The sequence below is a fragment of the Melospiza melodia genome, unplaced genomic scaffold (genome assembly GCF_035770615.1).
Source record: "Melospiza melodia melodia isolate bMelMel2 unplaced genomic scaffold, bMelMel2.pri scaffold_46, whole genome shotgun sequence".
In the NCBI taxonomy this organism is placed as follows: Eukaryota; Metazoa; Chordata; class Aves; order Passeriformes; family Passerellidae; genus Melospiza; species Melospiza melodia.
Window position 1 is genome coordinate 1,056,908 of NW_026948783.1, and position 23,474 is coordinate 1,080,381.

At 51.4% G+C, this 23,474-nt stretch overlaps 1 non-coding gene across 1 annotated transcript; it reads right to left on the reverse strand.

Moving 5' to 3' along the window:
• Nucleotides 1-10,069: 10,069 nt before the first annotated feature.
• LOC134434744 (small nucleolar RNA SNORA74) lies at nucleotides 10,070-10,273 on the reverse strand. Its single transcript, XR_010031918.1, has one exon. It is a non-coding gene; the product is annotated as a small nucleolar RNA SNORA74 (small nucleolar RNA).
• Between the last annotated feature and the right edge of the window lie 13,201 nt (nucleotides 10,274-23,474).

Below are 23,474 nucleotides of genomic sequence, written 5' to 3' on the forward strand. Positions count from 1 at the left end.
CTGTCTGCTGCTGTTCCCAAACAGAGAAGGGCTGGTGGCAAATGTGGGGCTCGGAGGCTGCCTGGGGCACAGTGACCATGAAATAATCAAGTTTTCCATGTTCTGTGAGAGAAGGAGGGGCAGCAATAAAATTTCTGCACTTTAATTAGGAAGGGCAGACTTTGGCCTATTTAGGATGCAGATTTGGGGAGTACCAAATCAGGTCCTGATTTTTTGAAGGGAAACAGCCCTTAAAAACAAAGAGGTCCAAGAAGGATGGACACATTTCAAGAAAGTAATCTTAAGGGGGAAAGAGCAGCCTGTCCCAGTGTGGCAAAAGATGAGCTGGTGAGGAAAATGACTGGCCATGTGGGAATCCTTAAAATCAGAGGGGTTTTGGAAAGCTGCAAAAAGCAGGCCACTGAGACAGCAGAATTGTGATTTGAGCTAAGCAGTAGCCATGAGATAGGTCAGCAGGAAAATTATGTAAAAAGTAGAAAACTAAGGACAAATAGAACAATGATCTGTGTATTAACGCTTGTCTAGAACAACTCCCTAAGCTACAGAGAAGTTTATCTAGCAAGATATTAGGAAGTTTGAAGATTAATAATGGAGCTCTGTGCATTGTGTTTTAAGGCTTACATGCAGGCATTGTATTCGAAATAAGCAAGCATTGTTTTAACCAAAGATACATGTGCTTAAAGTGATTGGATAGAACTGCTGTCAATATGCTTTTACTTTGTGTGATTGGTAAAAAAACTTTTAGAATAAGTTGTAACATTAAGTTCTCTGTCTACTGCCTGGGCTGTGGACTGATGGCATCTTCCCATTGCCATAACCATGTAATGAGACTGATGCTGAAAAATAAAACAGCTCAAGGAAAGTTCCTAGCTGCCCCATCCTATTTGTGAATTGTAAATAGCCCTGGCCAGTGATATGGCCTGACTGCCCATGGAACTTTTTTGGGAACTCAGGGGAAAAAGGACCAGCAACTCAGGAAGTCTTTAAGAATGTCCTTACATTATGCAGAAAGAAAAGTTGAGAGATGAAAGCTCAATTAGAGCTTAACCCGGCCACCTCAATAAAAAAAAGGATATTGAATTGTTTTTATAAAAAAATTATAGCAAAAGTAGGGAGGGGAAGAACCTCTACTCTTTTTTGGATGCAGTGGAGAATATAGTAACCAAAGATAAGGAAACGGCTAAGTTACTTAACACAGTGTCTGTCTCAATTTTCCATATTAAGACAGGTTGCCCTCAGGACAAGAGTTCTCCTGAGCTGGTAAATGGGCACAGGGAGCAAAACAGCCCCCTGTAATCCAGGAGGAAGCACCTGGTGACCTGGTGAGCTACTCAGGTGCTCACAGGTGTATGGGATCAGAGGGGATCGATCCCAGGGGGATGAGGGAGCTGAGTGATGAGCTCTCCAAGCTGCTCTCCATCATTCATCATCAGTGCTGGCTCACCAGGGAGGTCCCAGAGGACTGGAGGTGCCAGTGTGAGCCCATCCCCAAGAAGGGCTGGAAGGAGGAGCTGGGGAACTCCAGGCCGGTCAGCCTGACCTGGGTGCCCAGCAAGGTTATGGAACAGATCACCCTGAGTGCCTTCCCAGGGCACCCACAGGATGGCCGACGGGTCAGAGCCAGCCAGCGTGGATTTCAATGTCTGCATTGATGATCTGGATGAGGGGATTGAGTCCAGCATCAGCAAATTTGCAGATGACACCAAGCTGGGTGTGAGTGTGGATCTACTGGAGCATAGGAGGGCTCTGCAAAGAGCTCTGGACAGGCTGGATCCAGGGCCCAAATCCAACAAGGTGAGGTTTAACAAGACCAAGTGCTGACTCCTGCACTTTGGCCACAACAACCCCTGAAGCACTACAGGCTGGGGACAGAGTGGCCGGACAGCAGCCAGGCAGAAAGGGACCTGCAGGGACTGATGGACAGCAGGCTGGACATAAGCCAGCAGTGTGCCCAGGTGGGCAAGAAGGCCAATGGCTCCTGGCCTGGATCAGGAATGGTGTGGCCAGCAGGAGCAGGGCAGGGATTCTTCCCCTGTGCTCAGCACTGGTGGGGCAGCACCTTGAGTGCTCTGTACAGTTCTGGGCCCACTGGAGTGGGCAATGGGAAGAAATTTGTAGCAGGAAGAGTAAAGAAAACAAGGATGAAGCCAAGGAAATGCTCAGGGCAGTTTGGGGGTGGCTGCCAGGCAGCCCTGGCTCTGAGCAACAGCGTCTGCAGTGGGACAGGAAACTCCCAGCTGATGGGAACAAACTTTCTGGCTGACTGCAGAGGCCAGGACAAAGCTGAGTTGTTTCCCTGGTGTCCTCCAGCCCTTGCTGGCCCCAGGGGCTGATGGCATTTGTGCTCCCTCAGGTTCATGTCTCCACACCAACAGCATGGGGGTGCTCCCCCTGTTGTGTGCAATGCAAACAGGGGCTCCTGAGCCAGTGCTGCCGTGTCCGTGCCTGCAAGGATGGGGCACCTGTGTGAACTGGGGGAGAGGCCAAGGCTGCAGAGGGGTGACGTTGTTGGCAGCTCCATGAGGATGCTCTGGGACGCTGCCCTGGGCTGTCCAGCGCACTGGGGATGGATCAGCCCCTGCTCTGCTGCTCCTTCCCATCTGCCCCAGGGCCCTTGCAGAGCCCCAGCCATGCTGTTTGCCCCCAGCCTGCCCACAGCCAGCCTGGGGCTGCTCACAGTGGTTTTCTGTGCTGGGCATTGGCCTGGGCGTGTTCTTAAGAGAGCCTGGGCAAGGAGCCTGGAGCCCCCAGGGCCTGGCCTGAGGCGTCAGCGCTGCCCCAGCAGTGCCCATGGCCTGTCCCTGCTGCAGCCCCGGCACTGCCACCCCCAGGACTGTGCCCGGCCCCAAGAGCACTCAGGCCCTACAGCAACACCAGGGCCACCAGCGCAGTGGGGCAGGGCCACAGCAGCAGCACTGGCAAGACTGTGGTGGTTTTACCAGGAAGAAGTGGGAATTCTGGGATGCTGTGGTCAAACCAATGGGTGCTTGGATTTTGATATTGGTACCTGGTGTAGCCAGTGGGATTTTGGACACACCTCCGAGAACACACAGGGGTTAAAAGCAGAGCTTCGGCCCTGGGAGGCTCTCTTGGGACTTCGAGGGACGGAGGTCGAATCTCTCTTCCCCCATCCAGCCGCTGCTGCTGGGTGGGGGAGGGGCAGCCATGTGGTAGGCCTGGGCCTGGACAGAGATGGGGAGTGAGGAGGCCCTGGTAGATGGAAGGGTGGAGGAGCCCCAAGAGACATCGGGCAGCCATTCCCCCCCCCTTGGAGACAGACAGAGAGAGAGAGAGTGCAGCCTGTGTCTGTGTGCCGTTACCTTGAATTCAGTAAACATGTGCTGGCAGCAGGCAGCCCGGCTGAGGAGATGGGGGGGGTGCAGCCAGGAGTCCAGCCGCTTGGAGGAGTTTTTAACCCTTTTTTGGACAATGAAAACCTTACAGAACATTAACTCTTCCTAGACGAGTGATAAGAGTGGAGGAGGACGAAGGAAATGAGCGAGTGATGGAGGTCTGGACCGAAGAGAGAGAGAGACTGAGAGATGAGGGAAGATTGGAGAAGAGGGAGTGGCATTTTATGCTGGACTCTTTTGTGTAGCCATGGACAGAGCCATGTTTCCGTGTGATAGAGAGACTGAGTCCAGGGGGAGAAATGTCCCAGTGCCAAAGAAGATTCAGTGTGGGTACCCCTTGGCCCCAGGGGGTATATAAAATATGGGGGGGATAGATGTCCCAAAGGTAAGAAGGTGAGATACTGTGCTTCTCTGGGACTGGACAAAGCATCCTTAAAAAGACAGGCCTGGAAGCAGTCCTGATCCCTGTTCAGACGGAAAAGGCCACCACGACACATGGAAGGACTCCCTCTCCTCTTGAGGAACTGAAAGTTTGATCATTCTAAAGGGTGGTGCTGGACCCAGAACTGTTGATTTTGGAGGATGTATTGTGTTGGGAATTTAGGGGGGAGGAGGAGGAGAGTGGTTTTTGGGAGGTTTTCATTTTCCTTGTGTTTCTTTTTTTTTCTTTTGTGTGTAGTTTAGTAATCGTTTGTGTGTAGTTTAGTTAATAAACTTTTCTTAACGTTTTAGCTGGAGCCTGCTTTGCTTATTCCTGGTCACATCTCACACAGACACCAGGGAGAAGGTATACTCATGGGGGCTCTGGCTTTGCCAGGCCCAAACCATGACAAACACCAAGTGCTGCTGCTGCTGCTGGGCACAGCTGCTGGGCCAGCACTGATCTGCCCCCAGCTCTGCACACAGACATTGCTGCTGCAGCTCCAGAGAAGGCAACAAAAGGGGCATCTCTGCAGAAAACTTTATTTGGAGATCCTTTAGTTTATTTAAAGACACTGAGAACACAGCTCCTCATTGACACAGTCTGGGGCTACAGGGAAGGTGGAGAGAAACAAAGTAAGAAATGGCAAAACCAATAGCATTTCTTTTGAACAATCTTAAAAAAATTTAAAATAATGAAAAACATCAACCAACCACCAAACGCAACAAGAACAATCAAAGATGACTTTGATTACAAATGATTTGCAGAAATTGGCCAGCAGTTTAATTTTTCTGATATCCTCCAGTCACCAGTCTCCACACTGCAGCCTTGAGCTCCTGGTTCCTCAGGCTGTAGATGAGGGGGTTAAGGGCTGGAGTCACCACCGAGTACAGAACTGACAGGGCCAGATCCAGGGATAGGGAGGACATGGAGGGGGGCTTCAGGTAGGCAAATATGCCAGTGCTGACAAACAGAGAGACCATGGCCAGGTGAGGGAGGCAGGTGGAAAAGGCTTTGTGCCGTCCCTGCTCAGAGGGGATCCTCAGCACAGCCCTGAAGATCTGCACATAGGAGAAAACAATGAACACAAAACAACTAAAAGCTAAACAGACACCAAGCAATGAAATCCAAATTTTTCTGAAGGTGGAGTGTGAGCAGGAGAGCTTGAGGATCTGTGGGATTTCACAGAAGAACTGGCCCAGGGCATTGCCATGGCACAGAGGCAGGGAAAATGTATTGCCTGTGTTCAACAGAGCATAGAGAAAGCCACTGGCCCAGGCAGCTGCTGCCATGTGGGCACAAGCTCTGCTGCCCAGGAGGGTCCCGTAGTGCAGGGGTTTGCAGATGGACACGTAGCGGTCATAGCACATAATGGTCAGAAGGGAAAACTCTGCTGCAATGAAGAAGATAAAGAAAAACACCTGTGCAGCACATCCTTTGTAGGAGATGTCCCTGGTGTGCCAGAGGGAATTGTGCATGGCATTGGGGACAGTGGTGCAGATCATGCCCAGGTCGCTGAGGGCCAGGTTGAGCAGGAAGAAGAACATGGGCGTGTGCAGGAGGCGGCTGCAGGCTACGGCGCTGATGATGAGGCCGTTGCCCAGAAGGGCAGCCAGGGAGATGCCCAGCAAGAGGCAGAAGTGCAGGAGCTGCAGCTGCCGCGTGTCTGCCAATGCCAGCAAGAGGAAGTGCCTGATGGAGCTGCTGTTGGACATTCCTTCACTCTGGGCATAGTGAACTGTTGAAAGAAGACTTTGACAAGCTTGGACAGATTTCCTTGAGTCCATCCTATGCTCTTTCATTAGGAATCCCCTCAAAATATTTATCTTGTTTTGAAGGAAATTTTCTTTAATTTCTTTATTTTTGATTTTGGATTTCTGCTCCTTCTGAGTTACTGCTTTATCTTCAGCATTGCTCTCAGGCTGAACACTGGGGAGCACAGAGGGAAAACAGGCTCGCTGTGCCCTAGTGCAGTCAGACCTGCTGGTCCCACACAGGTGCCCTTTGTTCATTTAACCTGTCTCTATTTCAGCATGATCACACTTAAATCTTTCTTGAAAAATACAGTGGACTCTTGGAATTCTCCAGTTTAAAAATAACTTTATCCAAACCCTTCTCTCTTTCCCTATGCAGCTTAACAGGATGGGATACCAAGGGCTGGTCTGGCTCTCTGCTGCCTGGAGTTGTGCCTACTGGGAGCTCTTTCTCTCTATCCAAGCCTTATGCCTGCCAGTGCTGCCAGAGCCCAGCCCAGCCCTGGGGGCTCAGCTCTGCCCTGCAGACCCCTCCCAGCACAGGGCACTGCCCAGGGGCATCTCCCTGGCAGCGGGGCCTTAAGGGTAGGGCAGACAAACAGAGATGCTGCAAGCCAAGGTGCTGCTGCTGCTGTCTTTAGGGAGAGGAGAGTGAGGAGGCGCTTTCTGAGGGAGATCTGAGGCCCATCTGCTGATGCCCAGGGTTACAGTACAGGAGTCTCAGTGACACAGCCAAAGCTGACAGCCCCTTTCCCTTCCCTTGAGGAGAAAGCTGAGAGCAGCCCTGGCCATGCAGCACCATCTCCAGAGCAGGAGGAATCTGACCTGATGGGGGTGGCTCCTTCGACCTCCAACTTCTCCCCAGCAGCGTCCATGGGGAGCTGCCAGGCAGGCTGAGAGCTGCTCCTGGCAGGTGGCACATGCCCTGGGCTGGCCAAGAGCCCTGAGGGCTGCAGGAGCTGCTCTGCAGGACAGCCCTGGGCAGCCCTGGCTGCAGCCCCAGCTTAACCCCGTGCAGCCGTCCCTGGCAGCAGGAGCCATCCTGCCCTGTCCCTGTGATGGTGCCCAGGGCAGCCCCATTCTGCATCACATCCTCCTCCTCCTCCCCCTCCTCCTCCTCCTCCTGCTCCTGTGCCACAGAGAAACTGGGAGAGTCCTCCTGATACATCCTCCAGGCTGTGGGGTGCGCTGGCTTCAGGGGATCCCTCCAGGAGCACGGGGGACATTGCCCTGCACCCACACACTCACCGTGCACAGGGCTGTGAAGATCTTTCCCCAAGTGAAGTCTCAGCTCAATGTCTTCCCAATCCTGATTGCCTTCAGCCCGTCTCTGCCTGGCTCCTGTCCCCTCAGTGTCTGCAGGCAGAGCCCTCAGCCCTGCTGGGCTGGGAGAGGAGCTGGTCCTGGGAAGAGCTGTTCCTTTAAAGCTCAGCAGTACAGACACAGCACAAGGACTGAAATCAGACTCTTGGGGATTTGGTGCTATTTACATCAAACTGAGTCCCTGAGAGAGTGTTCAAAAAACTTCTCAACAACTCAAAATTAAATTGAAACTCCAAAGTTTTCCAAGTTTTAATGGGTACCTCTGAGAGACACAAATGAGAAATTTTCCCCTGGTTCCAGTTAGAGCAGAACACTGGAGGCAGTGATGACAGCTGGGGACCAACAAGGCAAATGTGTCTCTGGTGCTGAGCAAACCTGGATGTGTTTGAGGAATGCAAAGAGCCCAGGCCTGAGCCCCAGCCCCTGGCCAGGCAGATCCTATCCCTCCCTCCTTGCTCAGGGCTCTTCCCGGGATGGGCACTGGCATGTGGGGATGTGCAATGTCAGGGACAGGAGCATGGGGCGGCCCCTGCCAGGCTGCTGAGCAGGGACAAGGAGGCAATGAGGCCCCAGGCCTGCAAGGGTCACTTGTCTCCTGCTCCTGCCTCAGGCCCAGGGCCAGCAGCCATGGCCAAAGTGCTGCCCAAGTTGGCTCTGAAAGGGCTGTCTTGCAGCTGCTGCCCATCCCTGTGCCCTGTGCAGCCCAGGGTGTCCCACGGTGTCCCTGCCCTGCGCCTCTGTTCCTGCAGGCTGTCGGCATCCCCCGGCTGCCCCACCTGGCTGGGCCCTTCCTTTGCTGACAGCTCTGCCTCCTGCCTGCCTCTGCCTGCCCACACAGAGCCTGGGGCTGACCCAGACTGCTTGAGATGTGCTGTGCCACAGCCCTGCCCTGGGAGGGAAATTAATCTCTCCTTGTTTCCATTCTGGGTCTTCACAGCTGCGCTTGGTGACATTATTTCTATCTCGGGTTCATTTCCACTATGAAGAAGAGGTCCAATATATTTGAATCCACCTTTGTCATCCTCACAGGCTGTTCTTGTTCTGCCCTCAGTCTCCACTGAACCCAGGACTTCCAGTTCCCATACAGTGATCATGTTCTTGGGGCCTCCAAATCCCATCCTGGGAGATCTCTGGGCCTTCTCAAAGGTGCTCAGCCCTGGAGATGTGATTTAAGTCCAGGAATGGCTGAGTACATTTTTGCCCAAGATTGTATTGGAGAATATAATACAGAATAATACACTGTATCTTTTAAGTGACTGAGGGCAGATTTAGATTTTCTGTAAGGATGAAATATTTTTTGATGATGGTGGCAGGACACTGGTATAGGCTGCCCTCAGAATTGAAACCCCATCACTGGATGTGTTTAAGGTCAGGGGCTTTGTACAACCTGAACGAGTGAAGGTGTTCCTGGGTAATGGGAGTTTTACCAAAGACTCTTTTCGGTCTCTTCCAACTCAAACCATTTTACACTTCTTTGGTTCTTATATCCCAACTGCTTCTCCCCAGGGCTGCAAATACCTATGCACACCCTGCCAGCATTTTAATGTGGCCTAATTCCCAACACTTCCATAAAAAGGAAAGAAATGCCATATTAGGGACATGAATTGCCATGTTTATGGAGGAATCATTAAAAGCCCCAAAAGTAAAGAAACTGAAAGGAAGGACCAAAATCTCAGTGTGAAAGATTCACCAAGTGGGACAATGGCAGAGACTCTGACGGTGACCTCCCAGCTGACGATGGGGGTTTCTGCCTTGGGGTCTGAGTATCAGGATAGAAGGTCGCTCCCAGGAGGAGTCGCTGTGCATTTTCCTCCCCCATGGCTCTGACCTTCCTGATCCAGCAGCTGTGGGGCAGCAGAACGGGGGCAGTGCAGGGACAGGCCTGGTTCTGACAGGGCTGTTGTGGTTTAGGAATGGTGCTCCCAATTTACTACACCTACTACCAAGACCAGGTGTCGCCCCAGATTTATATTCCCACCATTGCCCCCCCACACCACAGGGGCTTTGCCTGGCCTGGCCCTGATTGATCTCAGCCCATGTTTCACAGTCAGGGATAACCTGGAGATGGTGTCCAGGGTTCACCCTTGTGTGGCCAATCCAGACCCCCCTGAGGCGCTTTAATCCTGGCCGCCCCATCCTCCTGTCTGTTGTTGTGATGCTCTTCAGTGCCCAACTCTTGGGCACGTGAGCATCCACAGGAGGGAGTTTCACAGCCAACTTCTCCCCCAGACAGAGATGTCTTACCCCAGTCCAGCAGCCCAGCTGGGTTTCCCTCTGTGCTCCCAACTGTCCCTTTTCCATGGTTCCAGCCACCCCAGAGAGCATTTCCCACCATCCCTGAGTCAGTGCAGAGGTGCAACGCTGGCCATTTCTCTTGCTCAGAGCTCCAGGGATGGTCCCAGTGCTGCAGTGACTGCAGGAAAGGGGACCCCACAATGGGACATTTCTTGGTCAGATACAGACAGGAAGAGTGACAAACTGTCTGTGACTCGGGTTTTGGCCTGGCAGTCCCCACTGTGGTTTGCAGGGAGCTGCAGTGTGGCTCGGCCCTGGCTGTACCCAGCAGTGCTGGCCTGGGAGAAGGTGTTGGTGCCAGCTGGCCCAGGGAGCTGCAGCATGTGGGGAACGAGTTCCTCCTGGCCTCCTGCCTAGGGTGACACTGCAGGGCCTCATGGAGCCGAGGGGCCATTGTAGGACTTCAGGGCCCCATGGAATTAAGGGGACTCTTTGGACATTGTGGGGCCTTGTGCGACTGAGGCCATCGTGACACTTTAGAACCAAGGGGCCACTGTGAAACTACAGGGCCTTGTGGAACTGACACTGAAATCACCCAAAAAGAAACTTTCTAACACAGTTTGAGTATCAAAAAGCATTCATTTTTATTGCAGCACTGATCACTTGGAGGAGCCTTCCTCCATCATGCGAACAGAGGTTTTATGACACACACAAGTTCCATATTTATGAGCTATTCCTCTGTGATGCTCTACATCTGGCCTGTAGGCCACACAGTATAAATAATTCCAACTTCATAAGTGATTTATTATATAATTACCTTGCTTATGTAATTCGACCAGTAAGAGCAGGCCCAGGCCATTGGAGACTCAGGCTGCTATTGGCTGGTTAGCTGAGTAGTAACTGGCTCAGCCAATGAGGATTACCTTCATGGGCCTTCTTATCTATATAAATAAGTTAGATCTCAATAAAGCTGCCTGTTGCTGCATGGACACTCACAGTCTAGTCACCTGTCTCCACGGGCAGGAGTTACTCCACTCTCAGGCATGCAGAGTGCTGCCAAAACCTGGCACCACTGAGCACCAAGACAGCCTCGCTGGTGCCAGGAAAGCTTAGCAGCACCTTTCTCTCCCAGCAGCATAACACTGGCACAGGCACTGAGCAGCCACGGGCAGCTGACTACTGCTGGGAGACAAAAACCCCAGAACTGGGGGGTTTACAGTGCAGAAAAAATGTGGAGGCACTTTTCTGATGATGCCTACTCTCATCAAGGCTTCATCCAGCAAGAGGAATAGATAAGCTAAACTTATTTCTGGATAAACCACGTTATTTCCACCCTGAGGACCTGAGGCTAGCACAGGAGCCAGCAGAGGCCTTTAAGACAGCAAAATATTTTTGCCCATTTTCCCAGGCTGGCTCACGGTCACACCTCACCCATGTGGCTCCAGAGCTCTTGCTGTGTCCCACGGGCAGGTTATCCCTTCACATCTGCTCTCGCAGGCTCCAGAGCCCTCCCGGAGCGCCTCCCCGGCTGTCCCAGCACAGCTCAGCACAGCTCAGCTCGGAGTTCCACACGCGACGGGGCCGGGGCACCTCAGAGCTGCTCCTTCGGGCGGGTCACCGCCATCGGTCATCGGCTGAAGGCCTAAAGAGAGGACAGCAGAAACATCACAAATAAGCCATTAGTTCAATCTGTATTCACAAAGCTCAACAGCAGCGGCCTGGCTTGTGGCAGAGGACAAAAGCCAGCACACCGAGCGAAAGGCTGAGGAATTAATGCTGAACCGCACAGCCGAGCAACATCCCCAGTCCCCCGGCCGAACAGCTAAATAGGAGGCAGTGAGTATTTCAGGTGGCGCTTTCCTGCCCCGGAGCCCCGGTCTCCAGCCCCGCTGCCGCCGCCACCCGTGCCCTGTACCCGCCCCCGCCCCCTCACCTCATGGCGGTGGTGGCCCCTCATGGCGAGGGAGCTCGGCCCGCCAGAGCCGCTCCTTGCCCTCACGGCGGCGAGCTGAACGAGCCCAGCCTGCCAGAGCTGCTCCTTGTCCTCACGGCGGCGAGCTGAAGGAGCCCAGCCCGCCAGAGCCCCTCCCTACCCTCATGGAGAGGGAGCCCGGCCCGCCAGAGCCGCTCCTGGCCCTCATGGCGGCGAGCTGAAGAAGCCCAGCCCCCCAGAACCGCTTCATCTCCACACGGCGGCAGGGGCAGAAAAGGCGCTGGCATCTCCATGCTGCCGGGGTGATTCCACAGACACCGCCCCGCTCGCTTCGGCCGTGCTTCAAAAGACGTGTGCTCCAAGCCTGGGGTGGGACATCCCCCATGTAGCTGATGTCTGCAGCTCCTGTGGCAGAAAGAGAGATCCTTTACTGTCACCTCAGCCCTGAACACACCCGTGCCCAGGGCTCACTGCCTGCCCCCCGTCACTGCTCAGCTCTGGCACTGCAGGGCTGCTACTGTGATCCTTCTGTACCAATCAGATTTTGGCTCAACACCATTTGGCCACACTGTCAGTCACTGGAGAAAAAGACAGAGTAGTACTGTGGGAAGAGGAAGAAAATTCAGTAAACCTATGGAAAAAAAGATCTGTGGATGTACATCATCATTTACCATGGTGGTCACCTCCAGCCCCACGGCCAAGCACGTTCAGGCTTTGGTGAGAACTTTTATCCCCCTGGTGTCTGTCATGGCTGGGGCCCGTGATGATGACACCCCATGGGTGTTGGTGCTTGCACTGCCCTGTGAGTGACACCAGCCTTGCTTGGCTCCCACACAGCAGAAGGCAGGGCAGCCATGGCCTCGATGGTGCCTTTTCCTCTTTGAGGTGCTGCACCCAGATCAGGGATACCCCACACATGAGCACAGACTGGGAGAAGAGCTCATTGACCAGCAAAGAAGGACTTGGAGGATATAATGGATGAAAAGCTGGACATGAGCCAACAGTGGCAGCCCAGAAACTCCCCTGTGCTGGGCTGCACCCACAGAGGAGTGGGCAGCTGTCGACGGAAGGGAACCAGGACATCAATTAGATCATCACAGGCCTAATTTTATTGATCAGTACGGCGGGTTAAATACAGTTCATAATGAGCTTCATACATATTGCAAAAGTTGAGCTCAGGATTGGTCAGTTACATATCAGCAACTACGCCTACTTTCTGCATTCTTATGGTTATACTTTTGATACTTTCTACATATTCTCAGGAAGAATCTCTATTCCCTATCCTCATGTTGTGGCAAGGGCATTCTGTCCTTGCCTGTCATTGGTCACTGACTGCTGACTTCTCCTTTCAGCCTGCTGACTGCTGACTTCCCTCTTTCAGCTTGACCAGCGGCATTATGTCAGTATGGCCTTTCTCAGCTAACCAATTATTAATAAATCTCTCCACATTTCCCCCATTTTCTTCTTGAGCAAGGAGATTAGTTTGCAAGGTTTTTGCTATTGTACAGCTGACCATGAATACAAGGCAAAATAAGCAAAAACATTAAAATTACACCCAGTAGACCTATAGCATATGTCACAAGGTTCCTCAGCCATGGCCCAAGTCCTAAGCTTTTAAGCCATTCGTCAATTCCTAAACCTTCTTCTTCCTTGAGATTGTGAAGTCCCTGTTGCAGTTCTTTTATCTTAGTGTGAATGGACACCGAATGATCAGACAGATTCATGCAACACATTCCCTCAAACTCTTCACATCCATGCCCTTGTGCTAAGAGCAAAAAATCTACAGCAGCTCTATTTTGCAAAACAGCATGGTTAACACTCTGCACATCTGCGGTTAGCATGTCTAGAATTTGTGATGTCTTGTTCAGCTCATCCTTTGCCCAGCATCCTAATTGTTTTGCTAAGTTCATGGCTTTATTGGCAGATCCTCCTGGCAAGAAAGTTGAAACTACCACCTGTTTGAATGTACCCCAAAACTGTGGATCTCCTATCTGGCTGCAGTCCAAGTCATGGATGCTACGTCTTTTCCTGTTTGAATTGTGACTCAGCTGCATTAGCAAGGACACATTAGGGTGAAACAATGACAATTTTCCCAAATAGCAGGGTCCACCCTGTGGTTTAGCTGGTATACCATTCCACGCCCTGTCTCCACAAATCAAAAATATTCCTGTGGGTAATTTCATCGGTGCCGTGATTTTTGTGCTGTTACATTTACTGTAATGCTGCGAAGAGATTCCACTCACATTCAGGAATCTAGGGTGGCCCATGTTTCTTTAGGTCGGTTTGATTTCTGAGCATCCGAAAATTCGAAGCTAAACCATCCGCCAGCTGTAGTGTTAGACATGCTGGCGTTTGTATTGCCAAAAAGATCCAATTCCTCAGGAGGAGAATGCAAAGGAGTGTTAAGTGATTGGATCAGTAAACATTGACGATAGCCATCACTCTGACCTGCAGTATACCCTTGTTGCGCCGGCAATGTGATGTTTGACATGTTAGACATACATAAGGTTTGATTGTTTATCAAACTGCAAAATTCTCCAGGAGACCACACCGGAAGTCCCACCAGGCATGTTCGAAATGGGTTAGTGACTCCTCCAAGACTAAGACAAAGTGATGATTGGTTAGTTTGATTAGCAAGTGTCACCCATAAATTTTCTCTTGGCTGACTAAAACGTGTTACTCCTACTGCTTCACTTGCTACAGCATTGAGCAGTATAATAAAAACAAACCTCATTTTTCTTTCTGCTTGCTTTGTTTTTCTTTGTTGTCTTTTCCCTGGTTTGCTATATTGTCTATTGTAAGGCTGAGTCAATTTTTGAATATACTGATCTAATTCTAAATCAGCATCCTTGCTCACAGGTATAGCATAAGTTTGAAGGCAAATCAGCTTTACAGCGAGCTGCTATGATACGTGAGGCTTTAGTAATTTCAAATATTCTAAGTATTTCCTGCAACTTCCACCTAAGATATGCTATAACCACTTGTTCTGCACTCTCAAAAAGCTGTAATCCTGTCCGTCCTGGCAGGCCAGTACTTTGTTCAAGAGCTCTAACCCAGATAAAATTTCGAATCCACCTTCCAAAACAAGGTCCACACCATAAATATCCTAGTGACCTCTGTGAATACCAATAAACCTGATTACAATCTGCACAATGCAAAGCTATCCATGCATAGCACTAATCAACATCCCTTTTACAAACATAACAAGGAAGTGAATGTAAGTAAGGACCAGTATGAAAGTCTGTTTCTTCAATTCAATGTAACCAATTCAATGGTGGTGATTGCAAAGCCTCTTCAGCCTTTTTACTATATGAGGCTAACAGCTCAAGGTCTTTCTTTAACACAAGGTGTATCTTATTTCGTAATCGTAGTTCTTGTTCGTTATCTTCCTCAACAACTATATCCTCTCGAGGGTCCCACAACTGTAAAATTGTCCTAATCATAGAAAATTAATTAGCAATCACCAATAGCCTTATTTAGATGAGGTCGTTCCCTTTCCTGCCTTCCTTTTCTTATCTATCTTCAATCTTGCTGCTCCTGATTTTACTGGTCCTGCCACTTGCAAACTCAATTTCTGCAACTTTTCAATGCAGCAATCGAGTGCTCTATCAGGATTCCCCTTGAAGGGCCCTACAATCGAGCTCTGTGTTAAAGGCACTAATTTTCTACACCTTACAGAGACTATATGTGATTTACTTTGAACCTTAATTCTATTCACAACACATTGTACCTCCCATCGATAGTAAGCAAGAACTTTCTGTTCAGGAGACTCATAAAGATTTAGAGCTATATATGCGTTTTGCCCTGTTTGTCTCCTTAATTCATCTTGCCAGCTTTTTCCCCATGTGTGCTCGAGTTCACAAGTATGACACCACAAATCCCGTAATAATGATTGTTCTATCCAAAAAGTTCTTTCACAACCCCCACAACGTAGAGCTCTCCAGGCAGCACAATGTGGACTGTGACAGTCAAGGCAATGTAGTTTCGCTGGATTTGTTAAGCGAAAAGTTGATAATGAGTCAATAAAACCAATCAACTCCTTGGCTGTCCGATAGTGACGTGTCAGTGCTCTGTCCACCGCTTTCGAGTGTCCCTTCAACTGTAGCAGTAGTGGTTGTAGGACTAGAAGCAGTTTCTTCCCCAGTCGCTCCTTGTCCTCCTCCGTGAGGTGGTCCACCAGAGGCTGCATCAAAAACAGGTTTAGTCCACTTAGCAGGCACCCACAAAGGCCCTGTAGGTGAGGAAACACAAAGATACTCCCGATTTCTTCTTGAGCAAGGAGATTAGTTTGCAAGGTTTTTGCTATTGTACGGCTGACCATGTTCTGAATACAGTTAAAGATACAAGGCAAAATAAGCAAAAACAGTAAAATTACACCCAGTAGCCCTATAGCATAGATCACAAGGTTCCTCAGCCATGGCCCAAGTCCTAAGCTTTTAAGCCATTCGTCAATTCCTAAACCTTCTTCTTCCTTGAGATTGTGAAGTCCCTGTTGCACTTCTTTTATCTTAGTGTGAATGGACACCGAATGATCAGACAGATTCATGCAACACATTCCCTCAAACTCTTCACATCCATGCCCTTGTGCTAAGAGCAAAAAATCTACAGCAGCTCTATTTTGCAAAACAGCATGGTTAACACTCTGCACATCTGCGGTTAGCATGTCTAGAATTTGTGATGTCTTGTTCAGCTCATCCTTTGCCCAGCATCCTAATTGTTTTGCTGAGTTCATGGCTTTATTGGCAGATCCTCCTGGCAAGATAGTTGAAACTACCACCTGTTTGAATGTACCCCAAAACTGTGGATCTCCTTTCAGCCTGCTGACTGCTGACTTCCCTCTTTCAGGTTAACCAGCAGCATTATGTCAGCATGGCCTTTCTCAGCTAACCAATTATTAATAATACTCTCCACAGGCAGCAGGTGAGGGGGGGATGGTCCCCCTCTATTCTGCCCTTGTGAGATACCCCTGCAGAGCTGCTCCAGCATCAGAAGGACCTGGAGCTGTTGGAGCAAGTCCAGAGAGGCCATGGAGATGCTCCCAGGATTGGAGCCGCTCTGCCATGGAGCCAGGCTGGGAGAGCTGGGGGTGCTCACCTGGACAAAAGAAGGCTCCAGGGAGAGCTCAGAGCCCCTTCCAGGGCCTAAAGGGGCTCCAGGAGAGCTGGAAAGGGACTGGGGACAAGGGATGGAGGGACAGGACACAGGGAATGGCTCCCACTGCCAGAGGGCAGGGATGGATGGGAGATTGGGAATCAGGAATTGTTCCCTGTGAGGGTGGGCAGGCCCTGCCAGGGTGCCCAGAGCAGCTGTGGCTGCCCCTGGATCCCTGGCAGTGCCCATGGCCAGGCTGGACACTGGGGCTGGGAGCAGCCTGGGACAGTGGGAGGTGTCCCTGCCATGGCAGGGGGAGGAATAAAATTATTTTTATGGTCTTTTCTGACCCAACCCGTTCTGTAATTCCATCATCTCCTCTGCCTCCACAGAGGGGCCATTTCCACTTCCCCACTGCCATCACAAGATGGCATTCCAGACCTAAAATCTGAGCTGGCTCAACTGATACTTGGAGATCTTTTCCAGGCCCTGGGGTGTCCAACCCCAGGAGAAGCTGTGGATTTAACCCTGCCCGCTGAGCTCTTCTGCCAGGTCTCAGTCCTGACACTGCCTTTTAATCACATCCTTTAACGCCAGGGCTGTGCCTTAATCAGCTGCACTGAAACACTGCTGCCGTTACTGTGTAACCCCTGAGCCATCTAATTGCACGGAGTTAAGCCAGTTACACCTTTGACAGTGAATGTCATGCAGAGCACTTTAATCTTGACCTGCAATACCTCGGGCTCTTGCAGGGCCTCCTCTGCCTCCGAGGACACGCTGCTAATCAGACCGAGCCAGGATGTAGTTTAAGACATGGACAAAGGGAGCCAAGGGCAAATCATGAGCAAAATGAATCTGACTCATTTTGTTACAAAGCAGTGTTGAAGGTAGAGCTGCCTTTTCTTTGCCTGAGAATGATTTGGGAGAGCAGTGAGAATAATTTGTTTCAATAATTTATAACTTCAAAATAATAACAAAAACATGAGAGAAAAATCATTCTTCTTAGATATGTTTTTTAAAAAGAAAGCTTATTTTGAGTTAGGTGCATAAAGCACTGGTGCAGTGTGTTATCCCCTGTGTCTGCTCCCACGTGTGAGTGGGTGCTCCAGGCTTCACCCACCAGTTGCTCCCTGCAGGAAGAACCCATGATCCAACCATCTCCTTCCCTGGCCAAGGGCCTGCAGCCTCCCACCGGGGCTTGGTGCCATGTCCTGGGTGCCAGCTCTGCCAGCACAGCTCCCCGGGGGTGGCAGTGGGGCAGGATCTGCTGCTCAGCTGCCTCGGAGGCTGGGGCTGGCTGTGTCCCTCTGGGCAGCTCAGGAAAGGCTGCTCCGGCTGCTCCTTGCAGGGAGCTGGAGCAGCAACCTCACTTGATCGGGGGAAAGAGCAGTCAGGAAAGGTTACATAACCCCGATCAGGCTGCCAGAGGGGCGGTGCAGCAGCAGCAAGGGCAGTGCCACTCTGGATGTGCTGGGCAGGAGCGTGCCCTGCCTGTGGGACCCTGCCTGTGGGACCCTGCAGCCCCTCTGTCCATTCACTCTTGCCTGGGTCTCCTGGCCCTGTCAGAGCAAAAAACAACGGTTTTGTTGTTCAAAATGCCCTTGGGCAGCTCGAGGAGCCCGTGCAGTTCCCTCTGTTCTGGGCTGAAACTGCTGCACAGCAACTCCTTTTTCCATTTCATCTCTGGCAGAGCCCTTGAGCTTTGCTCCCTTCCTCTTCCACCCTCCTCTCCTCCTTCTGAGCTTCTCCTTGGCCAGAGGACAGATCACAAACCACAAGCTCTGCTATTCATCTACCAGATCCCAAGCCACTGTCTCAGTGTGATAAAGGTGATCTGCTAATCGTGTGGAGAGGATCCCCCAGGATGCAAACCCCTGCTGGGATCTGTGGCAATTCCATGGCATCAGCCACAGGGTCAAACGTACAAGGGGGGGTTGCAGCTGCCTTCCCGAGTGTGGGCACCACAATCAGCCTGCCTCAGGAATTGAGACCTGCAAAGGCCCACCAAACACACCTGTGTCCTTCCAGTGCCCCACCAGGTCTCCTGGCAGCAAGGAATTTGCTTTAGTTCTGTGAGTTTTATAAAGCCTGACTCAAACCCCAGGGATTTCAGGCAGTGCTGACACGCAGAGTGGGGTGGTGTGAGCACAGCCCTGGGGTCAGGTGCTGGGGCAGATGGGTGGGCACATCAACATCAACCCAATGTTTTAGAGCAGAGCTAACTAGGAACAGCTTATTCCATTAAGAAAAAAAGAAAACCAATAATCATTCTTAATTAGGACAGAAACCTCCAGATAGGCTTTTTTAAAGAAAATGCCTAAAAATACCATTTTTGCTTTGATTTGAAAACTATTTTTTGCTCTTCAGACTGTAAGATAAAACAATTTGAATTGATGATGCATTTCACAGCAAAAATACATCCCTTTTCATCTTGAAAATGCTGAAATGAGTTGTTACAAAATTTTCAACTTTTACCCCCTTTCTTAAAAAGCAAAATTTTTAATTTAGATGAAATGTCTTTTTTTTTCTTTTTCCTAATGGAAACGCTTGATTACATTTTTACCCAACAGTTCTAATTAGAATTAACAATTACAGCTGATTCTTGGTGGGGTGATAAACAGCTGGACTGCACAGCCCTCTCCACTCTGGGACTTCCAAACAAGCCCCAGCCCTGGCAGTTTAGCCTTCTGCAACATTTTAGACTTGTCTAGTCACTGGAATTTATTTTTCTTTCTTTTTTTCCCACCCTTTCTCCTCTGAGGGTTAGATTTTACCAGTGCAGCATCTCTAACAGTCAGGGAACTTCACAGTGAGTTGAGATCGCATTGATTTCTCGAGGAAGAAGCTGCATACTAATTTTTCCTGTTTTCCTCCCTTGAGGAACACAGGTAACAGCTCCAGGAAGGCAGCTGGGTTTGTAGATATTATGCTTACCCACTGGCTGTCAGGGAATTCTGAGGTCTGTGGGACCATCATGGGACACAAGGAGACTTTGGCTGGTCTGGTGCAAGGCTGGATTTGCTGAGAAAGAATGTGGGATTAAAGCAGAACAGGTTAAACCTGAGAGAAGCATCAGGTGAAGATCAGGGGATGGATCAGTCCATGCTATGCTGCCAGAGCTTCCCCCTGCCTCCAGGATGATCCTCACAATCCAGCTCTGTAGGGCGAGGAAAGGAACACTGGAGCAGTGAATGAAGAGGAAATGACTGTGGTGGAGGGGAAGGGAAGATGTCAGTCTGCTCTTAAACCCCCAAACCCTCTATTCCAGGCACTGAGGCAAGTTTGTCCAGCCTTTGCAGGCAACCTCCAGAGAGCCAAGAGGCACTGGGACATCCTCTTTCAGGGGACTGGTGTCCCCAGTGCCACTGTGACTCCTGGACTGCCATGTCCAGTGCTTTTTATGCCTGCTCATCCCTGGGCTGGCTCCACGCTGTTAATGGCTGATCTCTCCCTGGAAACAAACCCATGGCCTTTGCCTGTCCCACCTCGCCCCTCCCACTCCCCTGCCAAACAGTTATGACCTTCTTGGACAAACCTGAGATAGTATTAAACGAGAGGGAGGTTTTCATACACAAATGTCCCTGTGATTAATGGATTAAGAGATTCTGTGCAAATTAAAGCCTTTCTTCATACTTTGCACATCCAGCTCTTCAGCTGTCGTTCTTTCCCTTCTAGTCCTTTACAGAAGTCCCTGTGGGCCTTGCTTGCCCCATTCCTTTTGCTGCAGTTTTCTCCCCACAGTGACCCAGGGATTTCCCCCAAATCCTTGTGCCCACTGAGTCCTGGGCAGACCCTGCTGCTCCTGAATCAGCACTGTGGAGAGGAGGATGCTGTGAGCACAGCTTGTTTATACACAGAATCAGCCCAAGAGAGGGGCTGTAAATGCCTCTTTATTTCCATATTTATCATTGCAGCTCAGATGGATGAGGAACCCAATGGAAAGTTTAGATGAAACAGAGAAGAAATGAAAAACTGTTGGCAAGCGGCGGCTCAGCTGAGACTGGCAGCCTCAAGGGCTTCCAGAAGGAAAAAGGCTTTCACTGCTGCTCCATAACAACCCGATTCCCCTGCCAGGCCAGGAGGAGTGGGGCAGCTGAGGAACCCTGCCCTCCTATGATCCCACCCCAGGGAGATAGACCTGAGACCCCAAAGCAGCACGTTTGGTCTTGCTGATGTTTGGCAGGGCTGATTTCTTCCCAGAGCAGCAGCAGAGTGTGGGTGTGGAGGCTCCGTGAGGATCTCCAGGTGATGGGCACTGTGGTCACCCATGCCATGGTGGAAAGGAGCCACAAAGGCTTTGCTGGACACCTTTGGAACATCCAGTGCTGGGTGCTGGTGATGGATGATGAATTTAAAGCCCATTTGTGCAGGGAATAATGGCTCATAACCATCCCCTCTCCTTTAGTGGTGTGACACTGCTGACATGGGTGGTCTCATTTCCACCTTAGGGGAGGCGTTTTATTAATTGTCCCTGGCCTTGCTCCTGAGCCCGTGTGTGCTGTGATGTGGACGTGCTTCAAATGCAGTGACAAGGAGGTGGCAGCCAGGATGTGGCTCCTGGGGGAGGCAGCCAGAGAGGCAGGGATGGTGCTGCCCACAGCTGACCAGTGATCTGAAACCTTCAGCCCTGGGAGGGAGTGACTGCTCCCGGCCAAGGGAGTCTGACTTTGCTGGGGGATAACCAGGACTGTGTGTCTGTGACCGGGCTCTGTTCCATGGGGAGGAGGCAGGGGATTGAACTGTCCCCTTGCTGCCTGCATGGCCCTCTGTGCTGGCCAATTTTTCACCTAAATCCTGGCTTGAGCACCCATAAAGGCCCCTGCCCAGATCATCTGGCATGATGGCTTCTAGAAAAGCGTCCCTAGGGTCGCTGTCCCTGCCTAGTCACAGCTGAGCTGGTGGCACTGAAAACTTGAGTTTCCATTCACATCCCTCCTGTACCTGCAGGTCCCTGTGCCCTCACTCCAGGCTTTATTCTCCTCCCTGCTTTCCCCTCATTTGTGCCCGGCTCCGGAGGAGAGCACTGGGAATTGATCACTGTGTTGGCTTCGCTGATTTAATCCAAATTTAACCAGGCGGGAGCGAGCGAGGGCAGCTCGGGGGCCCGGCATGCTGTGAAGAACCCGTCGGTGCCGAGTGGTGCCGTTAATAACGGGGGTGAAAGGCGGCAGCCCCCCGGCATCGCCCCTCTCACCCTGGCACAGCTCCCATGGGGACAGAGCTGTCCTGGGGACACGGCACAGGCACTGTCAGGGGCTGTCACCCGGCGGGCCTGACCCCGAGCTGTGCCAGGACAAAGCTGTCCTGGGGACACGGCACAGGGACCATCAGGAGCTGTCACCCAGCGGGCACTGAGCCCTTAGTGCCAGGACAGAGCTGTCCTGGGGACACGGCACAGGGACCCTCGGGGCTGTCACCTGGTGGGTGCTGAGCCTGAGCTGTGCCAGGACAGAGCTGTCCTGGGGACACGGCACAGGGACCGTCAGGAGCTGTTACCCTGCGGGCCTGACCCCGAGCTGTGCCAAGACAGAGCTGTCCTGGGGACACGGCACAGGGACCGTCAGGGGCTGTCACCCAGCGGGTGCTGAGCCCTCAGTGCCAGGACAGAGCTGTCCTGGGGACATGGCACAGGGACCCTCGGGGGCTGTCACCCAGCGGGTGCTGAGCCCGAGCTGTGCCAGGACAAAGCTATCCTGGGGACACGGCACAGGGACTGTCAGGGGCTGTCACCCTGTGGGTGCTGAGCCCAAGCTGTGCCAGGACAAAGCTGTCCTGGGGACATGGCACAGGGACCCTCGGGGGCTGTCACCCGGCAGGCCTGACCCCGAGCTGTGCCAGGGCTGCATGGGCAGCAGCTCACCTGCGAACCCCGAGCTGCATCCCTGCCGGCAGAGCCCTTCTAGAGCAGGGATGGCCCCGGGCTCATTGCATCCCACTTATGGCTCCAGAGCCCCCGAGGGACTGATGGCAAAAGCCTTTGGATGAGTCTCTTTTTTTGGCAGTGAATGAAATAGGATTTGTGCTGCTGGTGATAAGAGACTGCAAGATGGACTCATCTGATCCTCACAGCAATTCAGAGAGGCTGATGCTGACATGGCAGAACAGGTCCTACAATAGTGTTCACGTCCCAGCACACAAAATGGGTGAGAAAAAGCATTTTTAAAAGTGACTGGGGAAACTCTGCAGTTATGGTGCTATCCTATCTCAAGCCCAGGGTTCCGCTCCGGCCTCTTTGGAGTCACAAGTACTTAAAAAATGGTCTGCTCTGAACTCAGGCTGGGTCATGACTCATGTCTTGGGCTGTAAAAATGCATTTCATTGTGTCAGCAGGAAAGTGGCTGTGGGCAGCGCTCTGGCAGGGTGAGGCTGGCCAGGGCAGGCTGTTCAGCAATTACACCCACTGGAGCCCAAATTCCAGCTCATATTTTGCTACAGCACACAAAAAAGGTTCAAGGGAAGGAAAGGCTGAAGGGGAAAAGTGTTTCACTTAAAAATCCTGGTAGGACTCTATGCAGTGGCTTGTCTGGCCACAAATCCATCTGTTTTGGTGCAAGTGCAAAGCCTGGACCTGCCACCTGGAAATGTGACCTCAAGAGTCTCCTGTAGCCTGTGGAGTTTGCTTTGTACCCAGAAGAGACCCTCTCATGCTCATCCTGGCATCCTTCCAGAGAGAAAAGGGCAACTGAACCCTCTGGATGTCTGTGCCTTGCTGTGGGCCTTGTCTCTGGGTCTTCCCCCAACCAAAACTACTTGCAGGTACTTTTAGTACGAACCCATCACCAAAAACTAAGTTACCTGTCAAGGGCAGCACTGTGAGGCTTCACAGCATTGGCACCTTGGGACTTAATTTTGCTTGTGGACTTAAATGTCCAGTTATGTATCTGGGAGTGTTTAGCTGTTGTGACCAAATTTGGGACACATTGCCACAACTGAGTCACTGGAGAAGCCAAACAGCCTTGAGAGGAGAGGAGCCTGGTGGCTCCAGATGAGCATATGGCAGTCCTGGGAGCAAACTCACACACCTTTGCCAGAGGAACATCTGGATTCCTTAAAGGAAGGGGTTTAACCAGGAGGGATCAATTCCACAAAGAAAACTTGGATTGCTTAAAGGAAGGGGTTTTACCAGGAGGGATCAATTCCAGGAAGAAGATCTGGATTCCTTAAAGGAAGGGGTTTTCCCAGGAGGGATCAATTCCATGAAAAGCAGCTGCCCTGTTCCACTGCTGTCCAGGACAGAGCAATGCTGTGGGATTGGGACAGGGGCTCAGTGCCTGTTAAAGCCCTGGGCACTAAGGAAGCCCAGGAGCAGCTGCAGGCAGAGGCAGCTGAGGGATTCCTGCTGCCTCCCACCAACGCTGCCGCGA